The following is a 13,967-nucleotide window of genomic DNA, read 5'->3' as shown; positions in this document are numbered from 1 at the left end:
GAGTCCCCAGGTCACTGGGCTGCACCCAGAAGCACGTCCTAGTTCCGGTTGCCCCATCACTGCAGTCAGTTGGAAGCATCACATTTGCCCCCTCTGGGCGAGAACTTGGTCTCCAGTTGTTGGGGATCACAAGCCCTGACATGCCTGGGGTCACAGTCTTGTTGTGGACTGCCTGGAGGTCTTCCCTTGCCACCACTGTGAGCGTCCTGGGCCTTGACGCCCCCTGGCAGCCTTCAGAGGAGGCCATTACTTGGTGAAGGGGACGTGAATGAATGGTGGGAGGGGAGTCCTTGCCCCCACAGCCCGTCTCTGTCTCTGAGAGGTGGTACCCTTGGCTGTGCATCTTCCAGGCAGCTAGCAGGTTGATAGGTTCTCTGTCATCCCCGAGGGGGAGTTAAGATCAACATCATGGGCATAATTCTTCATGTGACTCTTTTCCCGCTGTTTGTCTGCAGCATTTAGGCTGTCCTCACAGACTGTCTGGAGTATGATTAGGCCTTGTCACCTTTGTCACCCTGTGTCTGTGTTAGTTATGGTGCTCTCAAGTTGTCCCAAGGCTAGCAAGGCCGGTGATGGCCACAGAAGATTCATGATAACCAAGGACCTGTTCTCTGCGTGTCAGAGTATAGTTCACACTGTGCTTGGAGCACAGGCAGCTCTCTGGCTTCAACTCAGGCAGGCCTGCCACGGAGTCGTTGTGTGTCCTTGGACAGTAGAATGAGCTTCTGCCGCACCTGTCAGGGCAAGGATGGTGATAACCATCAGAGGACCACCAAACGCTAAGGAAGAAGGCTCTGTCAGTGGTGAGAGACCCATGCCTGGTGAGGGAACGGGACAGGAGAGGCGTTGGGGGTAGCTAAGGGTGCGGTGGTGTGAGTTGTCTCCTGTATGTGGCCAGAGAAGCCCAGAAAGGGCTGGACTTGGGGTTGGTGTGCAGGGCAGTGATGTCAGGTGAGAAGACAAGCCCGTGGCAGTTTGGTGAGAGCATGAAGAATGGCGACCATCTCTGTGTGTTGTCGGAGGGTGACTAGGACACAGCTTTGGACGTGAGATCAGAGAGAGGTTGGAGAGGCTGTAGAGTGTTGGAGATGTGAGAGCGCACAGTGTCTCCTGCAGACTCTGCCTCTAGCCTGTGGGTGACAGGGCAGGATGTGTGCAGTGCAGCAGTGCTGGGGTCCTGAGTGGCCTGGAGCCAACCCAATTCCACTGGTGCTCCCACTTGGAACTGCAGCATCTGTACCTGCGAGGCCTGAGCTCCTTGCTTGGGGCTTCTGCTCTAATACATCCAGGTCAGCGAGGCTGCTCTGCCCCACTTTGTTGAGAATGGCCTGGCCTGCTCCCTCTCTCATGCTGTTCCATAGGCTTCTTGGGGCAGGGACAGTGTGTTGTGTGTGGCCGTGTCCCTGGGCCTAGCAGAGGACCTGGGTGAGGTGCTGCTCAGGGAGTGTGTGTTGGATGAAGGAATGATGAATGACCCAACTAGAGAGGCATAGTGACAGACTCCTGACCAGGTGAGCCCTATAGGGTGGGCGTCTGTCCCGAGCCAGTTACAGGGCCACCAGTGTGGTTCTGGGTGCTACCTGCTGGGCTGGCTGGAGCATGTCCACCCATGGGGAGGGCCTGGCTTCCTCTTGTCCATCGGTGCTCGGTCCACTGTGTGCCATAACTCCACTCCCATCGGCTCCCAGGGACTCAGTGATCACCTCGCTGGCCTTAATTGAGACCATCCTCATACCCATGGCCCCCTCCCCAGGTCTCATACTGGTCGTAGCCGTTACTGTCTCTGCAGGAGTGGGTGCCATGGTTTTCAGGGATGTGGACCAGGCACCTTCTGGTCCGGCCAGCTCCTGGTGCTACTCAGTGTAAATGGGCTTTGGCGGGAAATGTTGAGCTAGCCAGTGTCTGAGAGCTTTGTCTTCATACATTTCTTGGTGACAGTCCATATGTTCCAAAGACATAGGCACATGGCTGTGAGCTTGGTGACTCCACAGGACCAGGACCCCTTCCTCAGGCTGGGCTCCATCAGCTGGTGCTAGTCACACTGCTCTCATGGCATGAGGCCTAGAGTCGTGCTTTGAGCATGCTATCCTGGCCATGGAGGCAGTGACACCTGTGTCGTCGTTTCTCTGGGATGGGGGATGAGATGACCCCCAGCAGACACACACATAGCATGTAGTATCAGGGTCTCACATTTGTAGCTTTGTTCTTGCACCTTCCTCCATTTGTTGGAGGAAGTAATGAGACTTTGAGGAAGCTCCAACCTCTACAGAGCCTGGGAAATGATCACAATGACATTCATCCTTGTGCTGCCTGTGTCTCCCAGGACCCTGAGGAATCCATGAGACAGTTTGTACTTGTGGCCATCTTCCTCAGCTAGTTGCTTTCATGCAGAGGTCAGAGTCCAAGCCCAGTCTCCTGCTGTAGGCTGTGCACCTGTCTGGGGTAGATGGGCCATATGTCTGGCATAAACTGCACCATCCATCTAGTTTAGGCCGGCCATCTGACTAGGGCAGATTGCACTGTCTGGTGTAGACTGGCTGTCTGATGTAGACCACACCATGTAGGGTAGATAGGGCGTCTGTCTGGCTTGGATCAGCTATCTGTCTCAGGTGGGCCACACAGTCTGTCTGGAGTAGACAACCATCAGTCTAGAGTAGACAGGCCATCTGACTGGCATAGACCACACCATCTAGGGTAGATGGGCAATCTCTCTGGCTGCGGCTGGCCGGCTATCTGACAGGACTTCCTACAATGGTGTTCTCCCATCTGTGCTGTTGAGTCCGAAAGCCACTGGCCACATGTAGCCATTGGGCACTTGAACCGTGGCCAGTGTGGGTGAAGAACCACACCTGTTGGAGCAGTGTGAAGAAGAAGAGGCGAGAACGACCCCCAGACCGGCCAAAGCCCACATGCTGCCGCATCCCCGCATCCAGCGCTTACGTCCTGCCACCGTCGCCACCATGCCCAAGAGAAAGACTGAAGAGGATGCTAAAGGAGATAAAGCCAAGGTGAAGGATGAGCCACAGAGAAGATCTGCAAGGTTATCTGCTAAACCTGCTCCTCCAAAGCCAGAGCCCAAGCCTAAAAAGGCCCCTGCAAAGAAGGGAGAGAAGGTACCCAAAGGGAAAAAGGGGAAAGCTGATGCTGGCAAGGATGGAAATAACCTTGCAGAAAATGGAGATGCCAAAACAGACCAGGCACAGAAAGCTGAAGGTGCTGGAGATGCCAAGTGAAGTGTGCATTTTTGATAACTGTGTACTTCTGGTGACTGTACAGTTTGAAATACTATCTTTTATCAAGTTTTATAAAAATGCAGAATTTTGTTTTACTTTTTTTTTTTAAGCTGTGTTGTTAGCACATGGAACACTTCATTGTCTTGGGGGAAGGGCATATGTCACTAATAGAATATCTCCAAAGCTAGATTGATAACAAGAGGGAAAAACACCTTCGCCTTCTAGTTTTGAGAAACTTCCTCTTGGCTCCCAGGAGGAGGGATTCCTTGATGTTGACACACATGAGCCACCTTGGTGGTGTGGAAAAACTAAAATTCATTTTTTTATGTCCTCTTCTCCCTCTCTGCCTTCAACATAGACTTGACTCCCTTAAACCCAGAGACCTATTGGAACCTGACCTCATGAAATGGTTCCCAGTATGTCAGGCAATCTGGACTTTACAGTGTCACCACTGAGATGGCGTCCCTCAAAAGAGTTCCTTTTTTTAGCTTGTGGATCTTCAGATTGATAATTCTGCCATTTTCACTTCATTTCCTGAAAGTCAGGGTCGGCTTGTGAAAAGTTGTTAAATAACATGCTACATGTGAACTGTCAACCCTCACTCTAAACTTTCCCTGTTCAGAGCATCACATGAAGACTTCATTGGGTTTTATAGTGGCTTTCTGATTTTGGTAGTCCATTGAAGAAGGGAGTTTGAAAGTTGTTGTATACTGTTAATGATCGTCTGCCCATGTCCTGCCTGAAATACCATGATTGTTTATGAAAAGTATCTTTAATAAAGCTGGATACAGTTTGGCTTGGGGAAAAAAAAAAAAAAAGAACCACACCTGTCATGTGACGTTAAGTAGTTGCATGTGGTTGGTTACTGGCTTCCATGTGTGGCTGTATGGCCCTAGGCCAGTGCCCACAGTTCAGCTCTGCTACCTACTACCATGGTGACCAGTTCTTGAGGTGGGAGGGTGTCTCTTCTCCACTCTATCTTCTTTGTCTATACGTGGAACTGTCATAGCCGTAGTAGATAGTTTGGCCACTTGTGGGGTTGGTACAAGAGTTAGCTGAGATATTATACCTAAGTCCCTATTTCAGTTCCTCACTGATGCAGCTGTCAGTACATGACAGGTGATGTTACCATGTGCTCTTTTCATCCTGTTGTGATGATGACAGTCCTGGCACATAAGAACTCAGCGACCTTCTGGGTGGCTCCCTGGCTCTGATCCTTAATGTGCTTCCTCTGCTGGGTCTCCTCTGTCACTTGCCTGTGTGGTCTGTGCTGTGGATAGCAATCCTTCTCAGTGTGGCCTGGCTCCCTTTTCACTAGGCAGTACCCCCAGGTGTCTGTGGCAGGGGCTCTGCTTCTGCTCCCACTTCCACCTCTTTGAGAGAAAGAGGACGCTCTGGGGCAGCCCTGGCTGGAGTTGGAAGGACACCATTCTGTGTGAAGTCCCCGGCCCCCTCTGACTCTGGCTGCTCTTCTGCTGTAGCACCCACATCTGATCTCCTGCTGCACCGGGAGCTGCTTGAGGTCCAGACCCTGTGCACTCAGGCTTGTATTTTGTGTCCAGCACAGGCTGGCCCCCACTTGATGAGCGTTGCTTGGATGGGGAGTCATACTGGGTGCTGTGCTCTCGGGTGCTGCCTGGCTATTCCATTGCTGCGCCTCAGGTCTGTGTGTGCGGCCTGGGGTGGGGACCCCTCTGTCAGCTGCCTACCTGGCAGAGTGTGCTTCTCTTCTCGACTCCACATAGTTCCTTACACCCCACGTTTGTGAGTCCAAGACTCTCCCACCAGTGGCCGCTGTTTGCTTCAGGTGACAAGGATTCGTGGTAGCATTTCCCATTCTCACTGTCTCTGCCACCCGCAGAGCTGTCCCTTGGCGTCTGGTTCCACCCATTCCTCCCTGTCTCTGCTATGTGGGTCTCCTTCAGCCACGGGATACACCGCCCCTGCCTGTGTCCCTGCTGGCCCTGATACTTTGCTCAGGCCTTGGCTGAATTTGAATTTCCCTTGGCTTTGGCTGACTCCCACCTTAGGGAGGCTTCCCGTTAGATTGCATGTCATGTAATTAAGTGAGTCTTCATCCTACACTTGCTTGTTGAACTTGTCCCTGGTGCAGGGACTGTGTCTCAGTTGTTGGGGTCATTGCTGTGGTTCCGGCCAGAATGACCTGAAGTGTCCAGTGAGTGTGTGCGCCCCTGGAAGTGCATGTCTCCGGTGCTGCAGATGTGCAGGCCTCACATCTTGGCCTGTGCGTGGCTCTCTTGCCTTTCTCCATCTGCTGAAATGACAGATGATTATTTCGGCTCTGCCTGCACAGTGCACCCAGAATCCAAGTGGTGACCCTGTGGGCGCTGGCTGCATCACTGCCTCACCGTGAGGTTAGTCCTAGCAGCACTCCCTGCCCTGTGGGATCTGTCTGCAGGAGAGGCCTCTGGAGATGCCTGTCAGATCATGTCCCTAGGGTGGGCGTGGGCATAGAGAACCTTCTGGGGCATTTCATGTCACTTGCCAGAAGGGCCATGGTCTGTTGCTGTCCTTGGGGCCTTGCCTCACTCACTCATCCTTGTTATCATGGTGTCACCCCTCCCAGTGCCCAGGCCCTCACCTTCCTCACATTTCTCACCTCATGTGTCAGGAAGTCACATGGCTCAGCTATATTCTGGAACATTCCAGCTGTGCTCCCTGATGGACTTCTGCTACTGGTTTTCATGAGGGCATCTGTGTGTGTTCTGTGGGAGAGGCCCTCGGTAGTGTCTGTGTCCTTGTCCCTGCCAGAATTAGCAGACAGATGGGGAATCTCTCGCTGGTGACAGGGGAGCACGGACTGGGTGCCTCCACTTCTCCTTCTCCTCCTCCTTGCAATTCCTTCATCGACCCTTCCCTCTGAATCCGCATACTGTTGGAGGCAGTACATGGATGGAGACAGAGGCAGCAGCAGTGGAGGAGTTGAATGAATGGGCACCTGGCTTACCTGCAGCGGGGCTGACACTGGTTGCCTGGGTCCTGGCACCCGATCTTGGCCGTGGTGTTGTCAGGTCTTGCCGTGGTCTGCTCTGCTATGGCAGATTAATGGCTTAGAACCATTCATGCAAAGTCTGCTGGAGGATCTTCATTGCTGCTTTGCCTTATGGTAAGTAGTGAGTCTTGTAATTCTCTTTCATGGCACCTGGGAAGGCTCTTCTGCTCCAGGTTTATGGCTGGTGCTCCAATGGAGACAGCCTGATGCCCTCAGTGCTGCTGTGACCCACAATGTGCGCCTGTGCCAGTGGGCATCATCACTGAGATTGTGGCTCTGAAGAGCATCAAATGCTTTACTGTGGGCTTTATAAGCCTTGACGGAGTTCTGGATTGGGCAGGGCAAGGCAGTTTGGGGCAGAGAACCCAGGATAATAGGATGTGGGTGGAGGGGCTGGGGGTGTATCCACATACATGTGTTCTCAGGCTGATGGAGAGGCTCTGAGAAGTAAAGAAGTGTTCGTTCAGAGAGACACGAGGTTGCTTTCTGGCTACAGGGTGGATTGGGAATGTTTCTAAGGGCAAGGAGCTTTTCAGTCAAATCTGGCCAGAATGGTGAAACACAACAAAGACAAATCCTGAGAACAGCATGTATGAGGGCTGAGGGCTGGGGCATCTACAGGGTGACTGCCTGCCTGGCCTGCTACACAGGACCCTCATGTCTGTCCTGGGAAGACCTTGGCTGGGGTCCCCTCTGGCATCTGGCCTGCAGACTGTATTCAGGCACCAAACCCAGTGTGGGCAGCCGAGGGGCTTCTGGCTGTGGGGAAGCTGCCCATGGTTTCTGGGTCCCGCTTCTGTCTCTGATCACCCCTGCAGTCACCCGTGGGCTGGCTCCCAGCAGGCTGGACCATCGGACATGTGTCTGCTAGGGTGCAGGAGTGCTTTGCTGCCCAAGTAGATTGATGACCCGGGAGGCAGGATCTGAGTCTTGGCCCAAGTGGGTCAAAGCTTTCTGCATGGACTTCATTTCCTTTTTATCCAAAATGGGGGTCATGACAGTACCTGTTTTCTAGGGTGGTGGTGATCCTGTGCACAGTGAGCACCGCACAGCCAGCTGTCAGAGCTCAACATAGGCATCCTTTCTCCCTTGTCCCAGCAGACAGCCCCTCCAGGACAGCCTCATGTCTGGCACACGCATGCTGACATGGGCCTGCCTAGAAGTCTGGGCTTCTTCTTCCTTCAGCCATGACATGTGGGCAGAGCTGTGGCCACTCCCAATGCTCTGTCACCTGAGCTGACATTAGGATGGGGCCTTCGAGGCAGTTGGGATAGAGTAGGTATGTCCACTGGGATTGCTGCCCTTCTACTATGCAGGGTCTGACTGGTGTCTCCTGGCCATCTGCTTGGCCACCCCTCACTTTGGTCCTCAAACTTCCTCCCTCTTGCTTGGGACTTCTAGCAGGAAAAAGAGAACCTGGGAACTCCTGTGATGGTTGAGGTTGAACAGAGGGACCCCAGGCCTTCCCGCCATCTGGGCCTGCAGGGTGTTGGCACCTACCTGCAGTGCCTGTGTTCAGACGTGAGGTGGTGCCTGCAGCACTGGAAGCCTTCCTCCTGCTCAGCCCTCAGAGTCTCCTCCATGGCCTCTCCAGCAAGAGTGCTGCTACCAAGCCTATAAATTCTGTGGCCAATTAGAGAGGGTGAGGGAAGGAGGAGGGGAGCTGGAGGGCTCGGTGCTGGAGGCGATGGGCCTCTTCATGGTTGCCTCCCTGGGCACTGGCATCTGCCTGCCTCTCCTTGAGCAGCAAGTTTGTGGTCTTCCCATCGTCTCCTGACTGGTGTTGTTGAAAGCCACAGGGTGGGCACCTGGAGGCCTTATGGGTGGGCACAGACCTTCTGATGCCTCTCTAGCTCAGCCTGGGATATGTAGGGGTCGCCCTCATTGTCTGGACTGTAACCATCTGGCTTCTGTCCCTGAGACCAAGCCCCTCTCTCCATCCAGGGTCCCAAGGGAAGTCTGGGCTTGTTGGCTGACATTGCTGGGTTTCCTGGCCACGCCAGTCTGGCGCAGGGTGAGTTCAGGCACAGGGGTGGGGCTGGGGGTGGTGTTGGGGGCCGAGTCTAGGGCCTGAGTCTTGGGACGTGCCATTTAAAGACTATGGTTTCTGACAAGCTGGATGGCCGGACTGCACTTCGTTGTGAGAGAATGGTAGTTCTCATGGGCTGCGCAGAGAGTAGGTTAGGATGTGGGCGTGGAGATGTGTTGCTGTGGTAGGCGCCATCTGTGGGGTGAAGACCTCGCTGGCTCCTCTGCCGTGTGGCCTCCGTGGTGTGACCTCCGAGTAGTCACCCAGCTCAGCTCATGTAAAGAATCACCCGTGACATATAAATGCAGGTTCTGGGCTAGCAGGTGCCACATCTTCATCCAGCTGCCAGGACCACAGTTTGAGTTGCAAGAACTCCCACTCTGCCCCAGTTCCTCATTCTGTCAACAGAAGGAGGCCTGGTCACTTATTTCCTCTCAGGACCTCCTAAGAAGGTCCCAGAAGTCCTGGGAGCTCCCTAGACAGAGGCTGGCAGAAGTTTCCGTAGGAAGACTGGCTTTGTCGTGTTGGGAGTCATCAGCCTTGTGCTTCTGGGGCCCTCACTTGTGGATACACATTGGTGTGCTGATACCTAGAGGGGTGGGTGTGTGTGCATGTCACTGCAGGTCCTGCCCACTCAGGTCTGCAGCCAATCTGCAGGCCCTTTGCTCCACATGCAGACCTGATGGCTCTGAGCCTGTGGGTAGGCTGTGCTGGGCAAGTGCCTGCCCAGTTGGCCTGTATTTGCAACCCTCTGCCTCTGACCCAAGAGGTGACCCTGCGCTTGGTGCTCTGGAGTCTGAGTGTACCTGCTCCGTCCTTGCGTAGTCTGTCCTGGCTGAGGGGGATCTCCAGGTCTCCAGGGCCCTTTAGTGTCCCCTGCCCCTGGAGGCTCTGCTGGCAAGGACACAGGGTGAGGCCCCATGATGCTGCAGGGGAGGGAGCGGCAGCGTGGTGAGTGCGGCAGAGGGTGGGGAAGCAGCAGGTCAGGAAGAGCAGAACTCTGTAGTGGAGGCCAGCCGGTGAGGGCAGGGTGAGGGTGGGGCAGGGCTCCCACTGCCCCTCAGGGCTGAGCCACCCCAACGTCTTGGTCCTCGCTCCTCAGCGTGCCGTGGCAGCCGGCTCTCGTTGTCTCTTGTCAGCAGAGAAGATGCCATTAATACTTCACGCCCAGACTGTTTTCTTACGTGTTTTGCATTTCCATATTTAAAACATAATTTGCATATTCATGGTCTTTTAAATAAGTTTTTATTGTTCAGGGATGTGGAAGTGGATAAAATGTGAAACTCCTCCTTTTATTCAGGCACTGGAAGGAATTTTCATCCCCAAATGAAATCTGTTTCTGGGCGGTTTAGTTGCATAGCGGTTGCTGTAGGAAAATTAGCCTGGAAGCCAGGGTGTCCCTGAATTCAGGTGGCTGTGCCCTCCCATGGCCTGTTCCCCAGCGTGCAGCCAGGCCCAGGCGTTGTCCCCTCTGTGTGTGTGTGTGTGGGGAGACAGGCACCTGCTCTCTGCCTCCTGTCTCTCCCAACTGGGACCTTGCCTTCCTCTGGGGGCCGGGGACAAGGTCACTCGTGTCCCTTCGGAGGCAGAACATAAGATCACCAAGGCTGGTTTGGGAAGGGGCTGAGCCCTTCCCTGTGGACTGGGCAGCCTGTCACTGTGGTACATGCACCAGCTTTGGACTCCCACTCCACGCGCTTGTGTGAGAGAAGGGCCCAGGCCATGGTGAGGCCGTAGTGACGTTCCCTGCTCCACTGCTGCCAGCCTGGGACTTGGGCAGAGCTGCTCATCCTCTCCATGCCATCGTCCTCCTTGTGAAGAGGGACAGGCACCTGCCCTCTTCTCCCTTGGGGGTCACTGTTTCAGGGATGTGTCACGTACTGGTGGAAGACCTGCTGATATGTTCATTTCTTTGTATTTGGGCCCAGCTTCTAGGACATTTGGGTCAGGGGGAGCCGAGTAGACACTCTGAGCACTGGTAAGGAGCCGGGTACCTGGGATGCCCTGTGGCTTCAGGGTCTTGTGTGGAAGACATCTAGAGTTGAGTGGGTGCCTCGGGGCCCTTGAGGGCTTCAGAGCCCACAGAGATGTGGCTGCAGCCTCCTCCGCAGTTTGGTATGTTGCAGAAGAGCCAAACAAGGGCTCTTTTGAGTTAAAGTGCTAGAACTCCAATCTGGAAGCTCCTTGGAGCGCCTGAGGAGACGGAAACCGAGCAGAGAGGCTTTGTTCAACTCTGGCCTGGGTTGCTGACGGAACCAGGCTGGAACGCAGAGCTTCCTGGTCATTGGGCTCTTGATTTTTTTTTTTTAAACATGACATTTCTTTTTCATCTCAGACAGGCTTTTATAAGTTGTGCATAAAGGCCTAGAACACGATGATAAACTTTCAAAGTTTTTGTGTAATCAGACGCACAGGGCAGAAACTCTCAACTCTCAGCAAAACCAGAAATGAGGTATTAACAGTCTATTGTTTGAATTGTCTGTAAGCGTTTCTGAGTGTGACTCTGAGACCGGGCATCACCTGCACTCCTCTGCTTGAGTGAGTCTCAGGGCTGCTGAGGATGGCAGTAACCTCAGACTGAGTGGCATGTCCTGGTATTGGGAGCGCAGTGAGTGCCAGCAGCTGCCATCAGGGTGGCTGTCCCCCTCCAGGATTCACAGACACAGCGACAAAAGCGTGTGGCCCCTCAGGTGGGGGTGTTTGATCTCCCCACACGGAGACCCTAACACTGGTCCATATTGGAACAACCTTGAGCTGGGGTCTCTGGAGGCTCTTCCCATCATAGCCTTGAAGGCTTCATCCGGTTTCTTCTTGTGCCTGGTGATGGTTCACACTGTGTGTCCTTTGTCCTACTGGCTTCTGGTATTGTTTCAATGACAGTTTCTCCTTGTGCTTTTGTTGTGGTTTCTTTGTGCTCAGGACTTGGTTTCTTGCTGGTGGCTGGTTCCTCTGGAGACCAGGGGGAGGCACAGAGTTGGGGCCAGGTTAGAGTTTCAGGGCCACAAACCCTGTGATTAAGGCCAACGTCTGCATTAGTTGAGGACACCTTTGTTGGCAAGCCTCAACTACATACCTGTGACCTTGTGGGGGAAGAGCTGACGGGTTATGCACCATTGGGTGGAGGGAGTGGGTGACAGCCCTCAGCTCACACTTGGAGACCGTTAAAAGTCATGCTGCTCAGTGGTGGAACCAACTCATGATGCTGCCCTCCCCATGACCAGGGCTCAGGCTCACAACCACTGTGTGGGGTATTGGTGGGGCACTGAGCTGTGTCATCTTCACCTCCAGTCCTCCCCTTGTCCATGAGGGTCTGACTGTACGTATGGGGATCTGGGCCTGATGAGAGAGGCTGGCTGTCTGGCCTGGGTCCAGGCTCTGGGGCCTCTTACTGAACACTGAACCCAACATTCTAGGTGCTTCCGTTCCATCAATTTCTTCATCTGGACAGTCAGGCTGATGCTCCCTGCTTTGCAAGTTCATTGGAGAATTGAAAATAGGAATCGTTGACACTGTGTAGGTGCTCAGTGGGTGGCAGCCGTGGCTGTCTGGAGCGGGGTTTGTGGTCTCTGGGCCTTATGCTGGCTCTGCCCCAACTATGACAGAGGCTCAGTTTCAGCTCTCCTGAGGTTTCTCTGAGGGCCAGTGCTGAATAAGCATTGGCCTGTTGTGGTCTTTGCAGCCCTGACTCAGCCCTAGGGCTTGGCAATGTTGGGGTGGAGGGTGGAGACAGAGTGAGGCCCAGTGGGCCGACCCCCAGTGGCTTCCTTGTCTAGGATTTGACTTTATCTTAAGACGTGGGAAATGCGACTTTGCCATTCATGGCCCGGGCCCTCACTTCTCAGTGAAGTTTTTCTTCCATTTTGTCAATCTTTATTTTTAACCTCTGCCTGCTGCAGTGCTTCTCTCCATGGCCTCTTGGTGACAACTGCGGGGGCCTGGGACACACATGTGCCCGCGGGGGGGACCATCTCCACCTCGAGTCCCCTGGGAGTGCTGCAAGCCATGAGGCCAGCATACAGAGACAGCCTGCAGGACCACTTGTGGCAAGTGTGTTTGGGGAGCTTCCCTCCATGGGGGCAGCCTGTCCCACCCCTTCCTTCTTCCAGAAGCCAGGGTCAGCTGCCCACACCCTCTCAGCCCTTGGCTGCGGGGGCTTTCTAGATCATTTATATTTCCCTCTCACCCCACCCCAGAAACTCTTAGGTGATGTTGGTCCCTTGGAGCTGCCTTGTGAGGCAGTGTGGCACATGGCCGCAGCAGAGAGGGCACAGACCCAGTCCAGTCCTGGCCCTGGACAAGAGCACACATGCCAGTCGCAGCATTGACAGTGGCTGCCAGGGCTGGGGTGGCCCTGGGGCCCCAAGCTACCCAGCACCAGGCCTGCTGATGTTCCTACCAGGCCTCTGGGGTGTGCTTGGGAAACCCCAGAATGGTCCTGGAGCAAGCTCCCCATTTCAGGTTCAGAGCCAGGAGTCAGCCTTGTGTGTCGGACCCCAAGAAGGCTGGTCTCTCCCTGGAGAAGGTTCGTAGATGTTCTCAAATCCCTCACTCACCCAGGAAGAGGTGGTGTGGGTAAAGTACTGGCACTCTGGTTTGTGAGGTTGGGTGGGGCAAAAGATGCTTTACAAGTTGCAAGAAGGGAAGGAGAAGGAAACATATAGGGTTCTATAAGTCCTCAGTTCTGCCTCATGGTAGTTCTTTTTTTTTTAATAAATTTATTTTTTATTGGTGTTCAATTTACCAACATACAGAATAACACCCAGTGCTCATCCCGTCAAGTGCCCCTGTCAGTGCCCGTCACACATTCACCCCCACCCCCCACCCCCTACCTTCCTCCCCTTCCACCATCCCTAGTTCGTTTCCCAGAGTTAGGAGTCTTTATGTTCTGTCTCCCTTTCTGATATTTCCCATACATTTCTTCTCCCTTCCCTTATAATCCCTTTCACTATTATTTATATTCCCTAAATGAATGAGAACATATAATGTTTGTCCTTCTCCGATGGACTTACTTCACTCAGCATAATACCCTCCAGTTCCATCCACGTTGAAGCAAATGATGGGTATTTGTCGTTTCTAATGGCTGAGTAATACTCCATTGTATACATAGACCACATCTTCTTTATCCATTCATCTTTCGATGGACACCGAGGCTCCTTCCACAGTTTAGCTATTGTGAACATTGCTGCTAGAAACATCGGGGTGCAGGTGTCCCGGCGTTTCATTGCATCTGTATCTTTGGGGTAAATCCCCAACAGTGCAATTGCTGGGTCATAGGGCAGGTCTATTTTTAACTCTTGGAGGAACCTCCACACAGTTTTCCAGAGTGGCTGCACCAGTTCACATTCCCACCAACAGTGTAAGAGGGTTCCTCATGGTATTTCTGTTAGAAAACAGGGAATGCCCAGTCTCAGCACTCCCAATAAAAAAACACCATATGCCAGGCCATTTAGGTCAAAGGGCATGCCTAGGTGACCATCATCTTTTAAAAGTGACAAATAGTTAACAAGGCAGGAAGCCACAAATGTTGGAGAGGATGCGGAGAAAAGGGAACCCTCTTACACTGTTGGTGGGAATGTGAACTGGTGCAGCCACTCTGGAAAACTGTGTGGAGGTTCCTCAAAGAGTTAAAAATAGACCTGCCCAATGACCCAGCAATTGCGTTGCTGGGGATTTACCCCAAAGATACAGATGC

At 53.5% G+C, this 13,967-nt stretch overlaps 1 protein-coding gene and 1 pseudogene across 8 annotated transcripts in view; both read left to right on the top strand.

The window, feature by feature from the left end:
• The window catches only part of MAD1L1 (mitotic arrest deficient 1 like 1), a 353,832-nt gene that overhangs the window by 71,482 nt on the left and 268,383 nt on the right, over window positions 1-13,967 (top strand). The gene's annotated exons all lie outside the window — the stretch shown is intronic.
• LOC140637664 (non-histone chromosomal protein HMG-17 pseudogene) lies at window positions 2,522-3,346 on the top strand (annotated as a pseudogene).

This window comes from Canis lupus, chromosome 8, assembly GCF_048164855.1.
Source record: "Canis lupus baileyi chromosome 8, mCanLup2.hap1, whole genome shotgun sequence".
Lineage (NCBI taxonomy): Eukaryota > Metazoa > Chordata > Mammalia > Carnivora > Canidae > Canis > Canis lupus.
Note: the sequence above shows the minus strand (reverse complement) of the source record. Positions and strands in the feature narration are given on the sequence as shown.